This window comes from Selaginella moellendorffii, unplaced genomic scaffold, assembly GCF_000143415.4.
Source record: "Selaginella moellendorffii unplaced genomic scaffold, v1.0 SELMOscaffold_107, whole genome shotgun sequence".
In the NCBI taxonomy this organism is placed as follows: Eukaryota; Viridiplantae; Streptophyta; class Lycopodiopsida; order Selaginellales; family Selaginellaceae; genus Selaginella; species Selaginella moellendorffii.
Genome location: NW_003314368.1, coordinates 67,454 through 80,844, shown reverse-complemented (window position 1 = coordinate 80,844; position 13,391 = coordinate 67,454).

Below are 13,391 nucleotides of genomic sequence, written 5' to 3'. Positions count from 1 at the left end.
ATGCCAAATAAGCTAATCTAGACACTTTCCATAAATAGCATTTGGGACCGAAATGAGACTAACACAAAGGGCGTGACAGCGAGGGTGTTTGGCAGACACGGTAAGCTATCATCTAGCGATATTGAGGGACCAATCTCAATACGCGAGGGTTCTTGTCACTAGCCAGTGCAAGACATAACGAGACGGGAACTCCTTACCGGGCTAAGTATGCTTAGCTAATAACACGTAGGAATTCCGTCCTTATGCTCGTCCGGTCTAAGTACACTCGAAATGCCTAGTTAACTCCACTAGCACAAGAGGGACTGATAAAGGGTCCAGCAATACCGACCTCCTGCCGTCGTGGCAGTAAGGTAAGAGTGTCCGTAAGGACTGGTCGACAGGTAACTTTCGATACCCGAAGTCACATTCGCGACACTCTCCTCCCCTTGGGAAGATCGACGTCCTCGTCGATGCATACTCGAGTCTAAAATACCGCCAAGGAAACAACTCCAGAAAAAGTTCACGGTACTCACACTATGTGAGAAATGCACCAACTTAAATGAGTTAGGGGGAACCTCTTTGTCTAACGCGGATGCGCTACCAGCTCAGACACCTTCCGGCCGTCACCGACAAGGAAATGACTAACGGAGTCAGCCACCCTTGCTGCTCTGGGTGTCACCCAGCTACAAAAGTGTGATATGCCCTGCCCGCAGAGACATAGAGAGAGAAGCCAGAGGCCCCAACCCTCATGAGCAAAGAAACCAAACCCGTCGGTAAGGTTTAGATAGGCTACTGTCAACAGGCAGTGTAGAGTTGTTTACACGGTCACGCCCTTTCACAGAATAAGGAACATCGACAGAGAGGCGGGTTATGTGACCAGTCGACAGTAGTTACCCCATGACTAGAGATTTCAACATGCACACGAAGTGCCGAAGCCAGTCTGCCTATACTGGCCCAAACTCAAAGATCAATAGATAGGGACTATATCAAAGTCATAAACAATGATATCTTAAAGATTTAATTATCAGTGAATAAAGCTTAGATGAGAACACAAATGTATTCCAAGTAAGTTATCATCCGATAAACTAGTATTATAGTGCAGGAACCACCAAGATCAGCATATTTGGTAAACATAGGATTCACCATCAAACAAAATTCAATAGCAAGTATATCATTAAGTAAACTCAATGATAAAGTTTAACTATTAAAGATTGCAGACAGAATGCCAAACAACTTACGAAAGATAACTCAAAGAACACAAAATATCATTGACTAACAAGCACAATGCTCGCGAATGTATCACCCAAAGGAAATAACATCCAAATCTATCAAAACTAACTCGAGCAACAATCAACAGAAGAGAATGAATGTGGTAAGACCAACAAACACTCATGCCTGCCAACTATCATAAAAGCCAATCTGAATAGATCCCAGCCAACAATACCAAGGAACTCAAGTTGCCTAAGCAAGTGTCAGCAACATCCTACTGACGTCTCAAACCCAAGAGACCAATCCAGAGCAAACCACAAAGAATATGTGGTATTGCGAAAAGCCATAAGCCATCAAAAAGAACAACTAACCATCATGAAAGATCATCAATCATCCCATCAATAAAGAGATGCAAAATCATCATCTAAGAAGGAATCCACCATCCTGAAGAATAGCGAATCAATCTAGATCAACGATAATCAAGCAAAACCTCTGACAAGGATAATCAACTTTCCTAGATGATAGTCAATCATCACCAATGATTGCTAGATGCAAAAACCAACTTCAACATCGAAGTTAAAGAGCCAAAAATGCCTTCCCCAAATAACTCCGGACAAATGGAACGATGAGTATGAAAAGTCAAAGAACCAAAAGCTCGAAGAAGCCTATAGCTAAGTCTTGCCTAATAATGATCACGAGTCTCATAGAAGCAAACTTCAATGCTAAAGAAGAAATCATGGTGCAACCCACAATGTCTTCTTCAACACATCCATAAGCCAAACTTCATAATGCCAAAGCTAATAAAGAGCATTTCTGCATCAATCCAAAAGCTAAGCACAATGGAGCTATGCTCAACAAGTGATCACTAAATGATCCTTCATGAATCCATCTATAGCAAGACGTAACTCACTTCATAGCAAGCACAAGAAGAATCATCAATGATTGATATATTTCAACTAAAATCCCATAAGGATTCAAAATATTCCAACATCGATCACTAACTCTCCCACTTGTAGAGTTAGCATAGTCCATGACTAAATCACTTTTCAAGGAAAAGCTCAAAGCTCAACCCCTACTAAATAATCTTGTCTAGAACACAACTAACTCAACTTGCCACTCAGTTCATTTGAACGTTAACACAGTTGCTAACTAGCAAATGCACAAATGCCAATAACACAAAGCTATAGCCAAATCATCAACACAATATTCATCAAGACTAATGAAACTCAATATCAATCCTTGGAAGGATATCTCATTTCACTCAGATCTCAATATCAACAATATCAATGACAAGGCATTACTTCAATGCCATCAACATCAGGACAAAGCTAGAAGAAAGCAAGAGTGAATCACCACTCGAAGCTTTCCAGCAACCAAGCTAACCAAAGTCGAAGATACTATACTTAGTATCCGAGACCAATCCTTCAGCAATACTCAGTTACAGATAATATTTCATCAAAGAGTGAATCACCACATCCAAGACTCAATGAAATCCAACACCACGGACTAAACGTAACCAAATGATATCGACAGAGATAGAATCGATATACTAACATAGAAAACCTATGCAAGTCTAACGACACGATCCTCCGCAACACCATCCGGTAAAGCAAGCCCATCACTGCTAAATCATCATCGAGCAAAGCAAGTGTCAACTGTCGTTGATGAAGTCTACAAGTAATCACTAGTCGCAAAGCAACTAACAATCACTCCTCAACTTGCGTTCACAAGACCCAAACACCAACTCATATCATCGAGTCATATACTCATCCAATATGAATGTAATACCCCAGGTATGAGATAAAAGTTCATAGATAAGCACAAACTAAATGACCACTCAAATCCAACTCAACTGTGATAAGCTCACTAGCACACCTAGTCAATAGCTCTGAGCATGCCTTGAAGAGGCTAGCTATGCATGATCAACACTCAGTCGAAACTAAAGTGAAGACCATGAGATGGACTCATATTGGTACACAACCTCCTCATAGACAAAGCTATAGTACAGGTACTAACATCTCAACCTCAAACAACTAAGTTGGACATCACTATCTTCAGCCAAGGCGCAGGGCCACCAAGACCAAGTCAAGATTAGTGAGAGCTCACTACTCTCATAGAGTCTAACGTAATGCAAGGTGCAACCTGCCACCAAGCATAACGCTACAAAAGAAAGGTACAAGGGTCACCTTTCTTAGAAAAGCACAACGGCCACTTTTCTACACCAACTCCAAACTCCATCCAACTCAATTGCTTTAGCCCCCAAAAGTTAGCATCCCTTTCGGGCTGCATCATACAAACTACCTACTAAGATCTAAACCAACCGAAGTCAACTCCAACCCCTTCACTAGTTTGTATTGGCTTATGAAAACGGAATGGTTTTCGAACAAAGTGATAACAGATCAGCCATTGGAAAAGTCTAAGAAAATTTGTGAAAAAAAAAATTTTCCATCCCAGAGAAAGAATGGCTCTCAGTCCAGGAATGCAAACTTTCAAGACTTCAACCAACTTCCTCCTACTAACAACTTCACATATGTTCACCTCAACACAAATTCTCGAGACCCATAGTATGCTTAAGCCTTGAACATCTCTTTTTGCCCATATCTCCGACATCTAACACTGATATCCGCAAAGTGCAAAAATGAACATCTAAAGCTTGATCACGAAGACCACATCTTCGGACGTCCACATTGCACTAACACTCTTCTTCAACCACCTTCAAGATCCAATGTGAAGCTAAAACACTAACAAGAAAAAATGACATGGAAAATCAAGCTCTAAGGAAAATTCCTCATCACTCGAACAACAATGCCACTTTTACTAACACAAGTGCTAGCGATGCTAATACTTCCACTACACATCTTCTCCATCCAACAATTTACTCCAAGTGTTAACGGATTCGACAAGCTATAGCAAATGAATGCTATATCTTTTTTCCAACACCTTATGGGCAAACCCTCAAGGACACAACGTACCAACTTAAGCTTAGCATAATGGAGCACCATTGAGAATCCAGTCAAAGCTACTACAATGCTACTTCTTGCAAGTAGACTAGCTTCACTATCAACCACTTTGGGGTTGATCATCGTTAACCAAGCAACTTCGTAAACACATTGCTCATTATCACATGGATATGATATAAATCACAATGACTTGATCATCAATCAAGCAACACTATGAACAATGCCTATGTCACTGCAAAGGTTTGTGTGAATATCAAGTGCTAACTCGATTCGACAAAATGCAACATAAATGCCACACCCTATCGATAGAGATTTACAACACCAACACCACTAACTTTTGTTCACAACACGGACAAGCTCATACCACTCTCTTTCCGACCAAACTCAACACTAATCCAACACCAAGCTACTCAAGGAGCAATAGCAAGGTTCCCTGGAAAAGAGTTAAGCATTGCAACCCCAGTCTTCCAATAGCAAGCCTAGACAAAATGGTGTAGCACTTCACCGCTATCCATCCCACAACTCACTATTGTAAAACCACCATCTCCAACATGCATCAAGATAGGGACTCTTGATTGCATGATGTGAACACAAGCAATGAGTTAACACCTCGTTGCAAATCATCTCTCCAAGAAGAGAAAATGATTTACGTATTTGATCCTCCGTCCCCGATGACTCTCTTTTCGGTCTCATTTTTGACCAAACCTCAAACTTGCTTTCGCACTGCCTTCAGTTTAATCGAAGAAAAGTTTATAAGAGAGCATGGCCATGACTATTTGAACCAATAAACTAATCCCTTAAAGTCTTGATTGATCCACTTATAATCATGCCTAGGAAGGATCCACTAGTGCCGTGCTAAACAGCTACGGACCAGCCTATTTGCCACTCATAGCAAACCCAGGGAGGTTTGCTTTTACCCACGGTACATGGAACAACTCATGGAACCACCGATAGGCTAACATTAATCCTGCCAACTCAAAATGTAACCTCGAGTTGCTAATGTGCCTCACTCACGAGCCCAAGCGAAAACTCGTGCAAAATGGTACACCTCAAATCCATCCTATGAGCCCAAGAGCAAGCTCATATAATCTAGAACGAAAGGTAACCAAATCCATACCCAAGGAACGATTGTGAAGTCTTTGCACCCAAACGTGTACCCACTCGGATCATCGTTTTCATCTCTGCGTATGCAACGAGACTAGTTGCCCAATCTCATTGGATAGTACTCGCCGAGACTCATCCTCTGATACCAAATGTAGCGCACGTGGTTTTGACCCTTTATCCTATGGTGATTTACCATAGGATAACACCACGAAGCGGAACCTAAACCCTCTTTGTGCCACGTGACAGATGCCATGTGTCACATGCCACAAGTCCATGCCACGTGTCCATAGGAACCTGAGGTTCAGGGCCTTGGGCCACTGAACGAAGGAACGGTGCCAAACTCCCAAGCGTGGAGCCAAGGAGTGATGGAACTGGACCATGGAGCAACTCCCGAGCATACAGCCCAAGGAGCGAAGGGACAGGGGCCCGGAGCGACTTGGAACAGTCCTGGAGCAACCAACATCCCAATGCCAAGACCAGCACGCAAAACGGAGCCAAACGGAGTCTGGCGCTATTTCAGCATACCGGTGGCCTAACGTGAGGATATGGGTACTCCACCAGCTAGCATGGAATGGAACTTGGGCTTAGACCCAAGCCGGACGCAGAAAAAGGACAGGCACGCAAGCGGAAGCTAGACTATGCCTCAGGTTGGTCGGCCATGCCCGACCTACCCACTATCCCTACTATACATTTGGAACCCCCCATAGCCCCCCCCCTTGAGGAACACACGCTTTGGGCTTTCACCCCAAGCCTCCCTTAGTACCAGGAGTTAGTCTCTGGGACAAGCTCGAAACTTACTAAATATGGAATGTCCTTAGATTGCGAATTTGGACACGGGACGAACACTATTGTGTTCAGGCCGATCTCTACATTCTGTAGACATGCCAAATAAGCTAATCTAGACACTTTCCATAAATAGCATTTGGGACCGAAATGAGACTAACACAAAGGGCGTGATAGCGAGGGTGTTTGGCAGACACGGTAAGCTATCATCTAGTGATATTGAGGGACCAATCTCAATACGCGAGGGTTCTTGTCACTAGCCAGTGCAAGACATAACGAGACGGGAACTCCTTACCGGGCTAAGTATGCTTAGCTAATAACACGTAGAAATTCCGTCCTTATGCTCGTCCGGTCTAAGTACACTCGAAATGCCTAGTTAACTCCACTAGCACAAGAGGGACTGATAAAGGGTCCAGCAATACCGACCTCCTGCCGTCGTGGCAGTAAGGTAAGAGTGTCCGTAAGGACTGGTCGACAGGTAACTTTCAATACCCGAAGTCACATTCGCGACATAGGTGGTCAGCCGTCGACTATGCATTCCAATTATTGTCCCTACTATACATTTGGAACCCCCCACAAAAACCCCACCTTCTCCCCTCCTTAAGGAATACATGCTTTGGGCTTTCACTCTTAGCCACCATTAGTACTAGGAGTTAATCTCTAGGATATGCATGAAAACTTACTAAATATGAAATGGTGCTAGATCATGAATTTGGGAGCAAGAACAACACCATAGAGTTAAGGACACTCTCTACATTCCGTAAATATGCCTCTTGAGTGGATCTAGACACTTACCATAAATAGTATATGGATCAAGAACTGAACTAACACATAGGGCATGATAGCGAATGTGTTTGGCAGTCTAAGTGCTCCATGTGTCCAATCTCATGACCAATACCCAAAAGTACTACCAATATATTAACCTATTACGTTAAGGCCATGCTCATTTACATCACAATCCTATCTCTCAAAGACTAGGCCATTCATCCATGCATAATCATCCTAGATCCATTCCTTAAAATCTTTCGGATGCTCGTAGACATGAGGGACATGTCGCCTTCCCCAATATCCCTTTTTCGGTCCCCACTAAGTCCCTTTCTGTTTATGGCTATGTTCACCAACAATGCCATTGGGTGAAGGCCTATAGGCCTGACCACTAAGTCCCACTGTCCTCTAAGACTTCCTCACCATGTGACTGTATCCTTGGTCATTACAACAAAGGATTGCTCCTTTTCCTTTCCACAATCTAGGACTTTAGGACAACATTTTGGAACACCATAACCTTATGTGAGTCTCATGGGTACTCTCCCCACCTTCTGCCTTTGGGTGCTCTAGCTATGGGGCTAGAGTGAGGTTCCATTGAGCCACACTAGGTATCCAAGTAGGTAGTGCCACCCACACTTGGACTGGAAACATTGACCATTCGATCTTTCAGAGGAACTAAAGCTAGCTCTTGAACACTTCATTAAGCTACCTTGCCTATCAATCTATATTCACTTTAACCTTGGTCTTCTCAATGGATATATGATCACCCAATATATGGGTATAGCTTTTTTAGGTCACACTAGCCTTTCTTGGCTAAACAGGCTCCATTGGGGTCCAACCCCCACACTCTCTCTACTATACTTTTGGAACCCCTTGCAGTCACACCCCCCCCCCCCCCCCCCCCCTTCCCGAGGGATGATTGGTTTGGGCTTTCACCCAATAGCCTGTATTAGTATTCAGACTTGGACTTGCATTCGGTCTCGGTCTCGGTTTTGGACTCAGACTCAGTCTCATTCTCGGTCTCAGTCTTGGTTCTATCTCAGACTCCATCTCAAATTCCATCTCGGATCCATTTCGGATTCAATCTTAAGTCCATCTCAGACTCCATCTCAGGTCCATCTCGGACTCCATCTTGGACTCCATGTCAGGTCCATTTTAGACTCCATCTTGGACTCCATCTCAGGTCCATTTTGGACACTTCCATGTGTCATATGTTAGTCCTCTTGTATCCCTTTTTTAGAGACTCATTTATTGCTCGCTTCATGCTCGTTCCTCAAGCACTTCGTTGGGAGTTCCACTCTTGCTTTCGGCTTTTCAAGTCGGAGCTTTTGGTTCAAACATATTACGCTCATTTAGCTTTCACCCCAGCCACTATTATGTGGCCACTACTAGCTCCTCTTTGGGGTTTAGGGATTTTATGTTTCATACATATTCCACAAATAAATCACTTTTCAAGGAAAAGTTAAAACTCAACCCTATTAAACAATCTCGTCTAGAACACAACTAACTCAAATTTGTTACTCAGTTTATTTGAACACCATTATAGTTGCTAATCCAACAAATGCGTGAATGCCAATAACACAAAGCTACAACTAAATCATTAACACTATCTCTATTGAGATTAATGAAACTCAATATCAATCCTATGGAGAGACATCTCATTTCATTTAAATCTTGACATCAATAATGTCAACGATAAAGCATCACTTTAATGCTATCAACACCATAATAAAGCTAATAGAAAGCAAGAGTGAATCACCACTAAAAACTCTTTAGCAACTAAGCTAACCAAAGTCAAAGGTACTTTAGTTAGTATCTAAGATCAATTCTTCAACATACTCAATTATAGATAATACATCATTAAGGAGTGATTCACCACGTCCAATACTCAATGAAATTCAACACCACGGACTAAACACAATTAAATGATATTGACAAAAGTAGAGTTGATATGCCAATATGAAAAACCTATATAAATTTAACAACATGATCCTCCGCAACACCATCCGGTAAAACAAATTTATTATTGCTAAATCATCATTGAGCAAAATAAGTGTTAAAAGTCCTTGACAAAATCTACAAATAACTATTAATTGCAAAGCAACTAACAATCACTCTTCAACTTGCCTTCACAAGACTTAAACACTAAACTCATGTTATTAAGTTGCATATTTGTCCAACAGACTAAATGACCACTCGAATCCAACTCAACTACAATAAACTCATTTATATGTCTATCCAACAGCTCTGAGCATGCCTTAAAGAGGCTAGCTTTATATGATCAACACTTAATTAAAACTAAAGTGAAGACTATGAGATGGACTCATATTGGTACATATTTCCTCATAGACAAAGCTATAATATAGGTACTAACATCTCAACCTCAAACAACTAAGTTGGACATCACCATACTCAACTAAGGCGCAAGACTACCAAAACTAAGTCATGATCAATGAGAGCTCACTACTCTCATAGAGTCTAACAAAATACAAAGTGCAACCTACTACTAAACACAACACTACAGAAGAAAGGCACAAAAGTGATCTTTCTGAAAAGCGCAACAGCCACTTTTTTGCACCAACTCAAGACTCTATCCAACTCAATTGCTTTAACCTCAAAAGTTAACATCCTTTTCAGGTTGCATTATACAAACTACCTACTAAGGTTTAAGTTAACCAAAGTCAACTCAAAACTTCACTAGTTTATATTGGTTTACGAAAACGGAATGGTTTTTGAGTAAAATGATCAACAAATTAGCCATTGGATAAGTCTAAGAAAATTTATGGAAAATTTTCATTTTAAAAAAAGAATGACTCTCAGTCTAAGAATACAAACTTTCAAGACTCAACTAACTTCTTACTACCTACAACTTCACATAGGTTCACCTCAACACAAATTTTTATGACCCAATAACATGTTTAAGCATTGAACATCATGCCCATATTTCCAATATCCAACATTGACATTTGCAAAATGCAAAATGAACATTCAAAACTTGATCACAAAGACCATATCTTTAGATATCCACATTGCATTAACACTCTTTTTCAAGATCCAATGTGAAGCCAAAACACTAACAAAAAAAATGACATGGAAAATCAAGCTCTAAGGAAAGTTCCTTATCACTCAACTGTAAGCAACTAAAGGGAACGATTTGAGAAACGATCCATGAGGTTCAAATATAGAGGGAAAGGGCCCATGAACAAAAGTGCACCCCTTTTTCCAATTGGTTAAGGGTCTTGGGATATTTAAGGTTAAGTGTCCTTGGGTTTGAATAATATTGGGCTGAATGACCTCCCGGGAAGTCCAAACTTAGGAGCTTACATCAACATAATAATGCCGCTTTCACTAAGACAAGTGCTAGCAATGTTAATGCCTCAACTTTACACCTTCTCCATCCAACAATCTACTCTAAATGCTAATAGATAAACCAATAAGCCATAGCAAATAAATGTTATAACCCTTTTCCACACCTAATGAGCAAACCCTCAAAGAAATTAGATATCAATTTAAGCTTAGCATAATAGATTGCCATTGAGAATCCAGTCAAAGCTACTATAATGTTACTATGTGCAAATAAACTAGCTTTATTATCAACCACTTTGGGGTTGATCATCATTTGACCAAACAACTTTGTAAATACATTGTTTATTATCACATGGAGATGATATAAATATCACAATGACTTGATTATCAATTGAGCAATACTATAAGCAAGCCCATATTATTACTTTAAAAGTTTACGTGAGTATTAAATGCCAACTCTATTCGACAAAATACAACATAAATGTCATACCTACTGATAAAGATTTACAACAACAAATACCACCAACTTTGTTCACAACATAGACAAGCTCATACCACTCTCTATCAGATCAAACTCAAAACTAATCCAACACTAAACTACTTAAGAAGCAATAACAAAGTTCCCTGGAAAAGAATTGAGCATTGTAACCCAATTCTTCAATAGCAAGCGTAGACAAAATGATTTAGCGCTTCATCGATATCTATCCAATAACACCACTGGTAAGACCATCATACTCAATATACATCAAGATAGGGATTCTTAATTGCATGATGTGAACACAAGAAATGAGTTAAAACCTTGTTGCAAATCATCTCTCTAAGAAGAGAAAATGATTTATATATTTGATCTTTTGTCCTTAACAACTCTCTTTTCGATCTCATCTTTGACTAAACTTCAAGTTTGCATTCGTATTGCCTTAAATCTAATCCAAGAAAAGTTTATGAAAAAGCACAACAATAATTACTTGAATCTATAAACTCATCCCTATAGTCTTGATTAATCCACTTATGATCATGCTTAAGAAGGATCCATTAGTGTTGTGCTAAACAATTACAGACCAGTCTATTTGCCATTTAGAGAAAACCTAAAGGAGGTTTTTTTTTACCCATAGTACATCGAACCACTCTTGGAACCACTGATAGGCTAACATTAATCCTAAGTGTAACCTTGAGTTGCTAATATGCCTCACTCACGAGCCCAAGCGCAAACTTGTGCAATCAAAATATCTTAATCCATCCTATAAGCCCAAGAGTATGTTTACATAATATGCTACAAAAAGGTAGCCAAATTCATATCTAAGGAACAAATGTGAAGTCTTAGTACCCAAACGTGCATCCACTCAGATCATTGTTTCCATCTCTGTGTATACAACGAGACAAGTTGCTCAATCTCATTGGATAGTACTTGTTGAGACATATCCTCTAATACTAAATGTAGCGCATGTGGTTTTCACCTTTTATTCTATGGTGATTTACCATAAGAAACCATGAAGTGGAACCTAAACCCTCCATGTGCCACGTGTCATATGCCATGTGTCCAAAGGATAGTGGTATGGAACTCAAGTTTTAGGGTCTTGGGCCATTGAATGAAAGAACAATGCCAAACTCTTAAACATGGAGCCAAAGAGCAAAGGTACTAAAACACGAAGTGACTCCCAAACATATAGCCCAAGGAGCAAAGGAGCAAAAGAATAGGAGCACAGAGTGACTTGGAATAGTCATAGAATATCTAATATCCCAATGCAAGGACCAGCATGCAAAACAGAGCCAAACGGAGTTTAGCACTATTTTAATATATCGGTGGTCTAATGTGAGGATATGAGTATTCCACCAAGTAGCATAGTATGGAACTTGGGCTTAAACCTAAGCTAGACATAAAACAAGGACAAGCATGCAAGTAAGAGCTAGACTATGCCTCAAGTTGGTCAGCCATATCCAACCTACCCACTATCCCTACTATACATTTGGAACCCTCCACCCCCCCTCCCCCCCCTGAGGAACGCACACTTTGGGCTTTCACCGTTAGCCATCTTTAGTACCAGGAGTTAGTCTCTGGGACAAGCTCAAAACTTACTAAATATGGAATGTCCTTAGATTATGCGGAACCAACACCATTATTTTTAAAATAATCTTTACATTCCATAGATATGATCTAGACACTTTCCATAAATAGCAATTGAGACCAAATAGAACTAATACAAAGTGCATGATAGTGATAGTGTTTGGCAGAAACAATAAGCTATTATCTAGTGAATATTAAGGGACCAAGCTCAATATTGCAGGGGTTCCTAACACTAGCAAGTGCAAGCCAACAACATGAATTCCTCATCACTGTGTATGCTTGACTAAATGACAATTTAGGATTTCCTTCCTTAGTGCCCTTCCGGTCTAAGTGCACATGTGATAATTAGTTTCTCAACTAACTTAGGTAGAGACTAATAAAGGGTTTAGCAATGCCGACTTTCTGCTATTGTGGCAGTAAGGAAAAAATATCCGAAAAGACTAGTTAACAGGTAACTTTCGATACCCGAAGTCACATTCACGATAATATCTCCACAATGCAATTCAACCAATCTCTATTGTATTGAATGTCTGCAATTGCAAGTAACTTCTTCGAGTTCAAAATGCACTACTTAAGCTATCGTAGTTCAAGGTTCTTTTGCCCCTCATCCATCACTTGCATAATTTTCAAATATGAGTTTTGCTCTACCTTGACAATTGGCTAAAAGGAAAACTTGCAAGTAGAAAACACAAGTTCATGCAAGAGAAGAATACCTTTACCTATACCACAACCAAAAAATTCATAAGCACCTAATACTATATAAGCAACTTTTGGTTTTTACATGCTACAAACTTTGCTTGAACTGCTTCCATAACCTCGTGACTATACAGCATTTGGATTTCCTTGAGAGAGAGCATGCCAACATATCGAAGGTGCTCGATATCATGGACTAAGATATGTGATTGGAAAGCAAACTAATTAAGCTTGTAACATAGTTGGTGAGAACAAAGGCTATTAGTAAGGGATTCTTATATGTTGATCTTGTGACATGCCAAGTTGAGCCTTATAGCTTGGTTTCAATCTTCTGGCTCTACAAGTGTCATTAGAATATAAATATGTCACTCATCATTGTTCTAGAACTTTTCTTAGATACATGTTGCAAATGTGATTTTGGGTATCAAAAGTTACCTCTCGACTAGTCCTTTTGGATATTCTTTCTTAACTACTATGATGGCAGGAAGTCGGTATTGTTAGACCCTTTATTAATCTCCACTTGAGCTAGT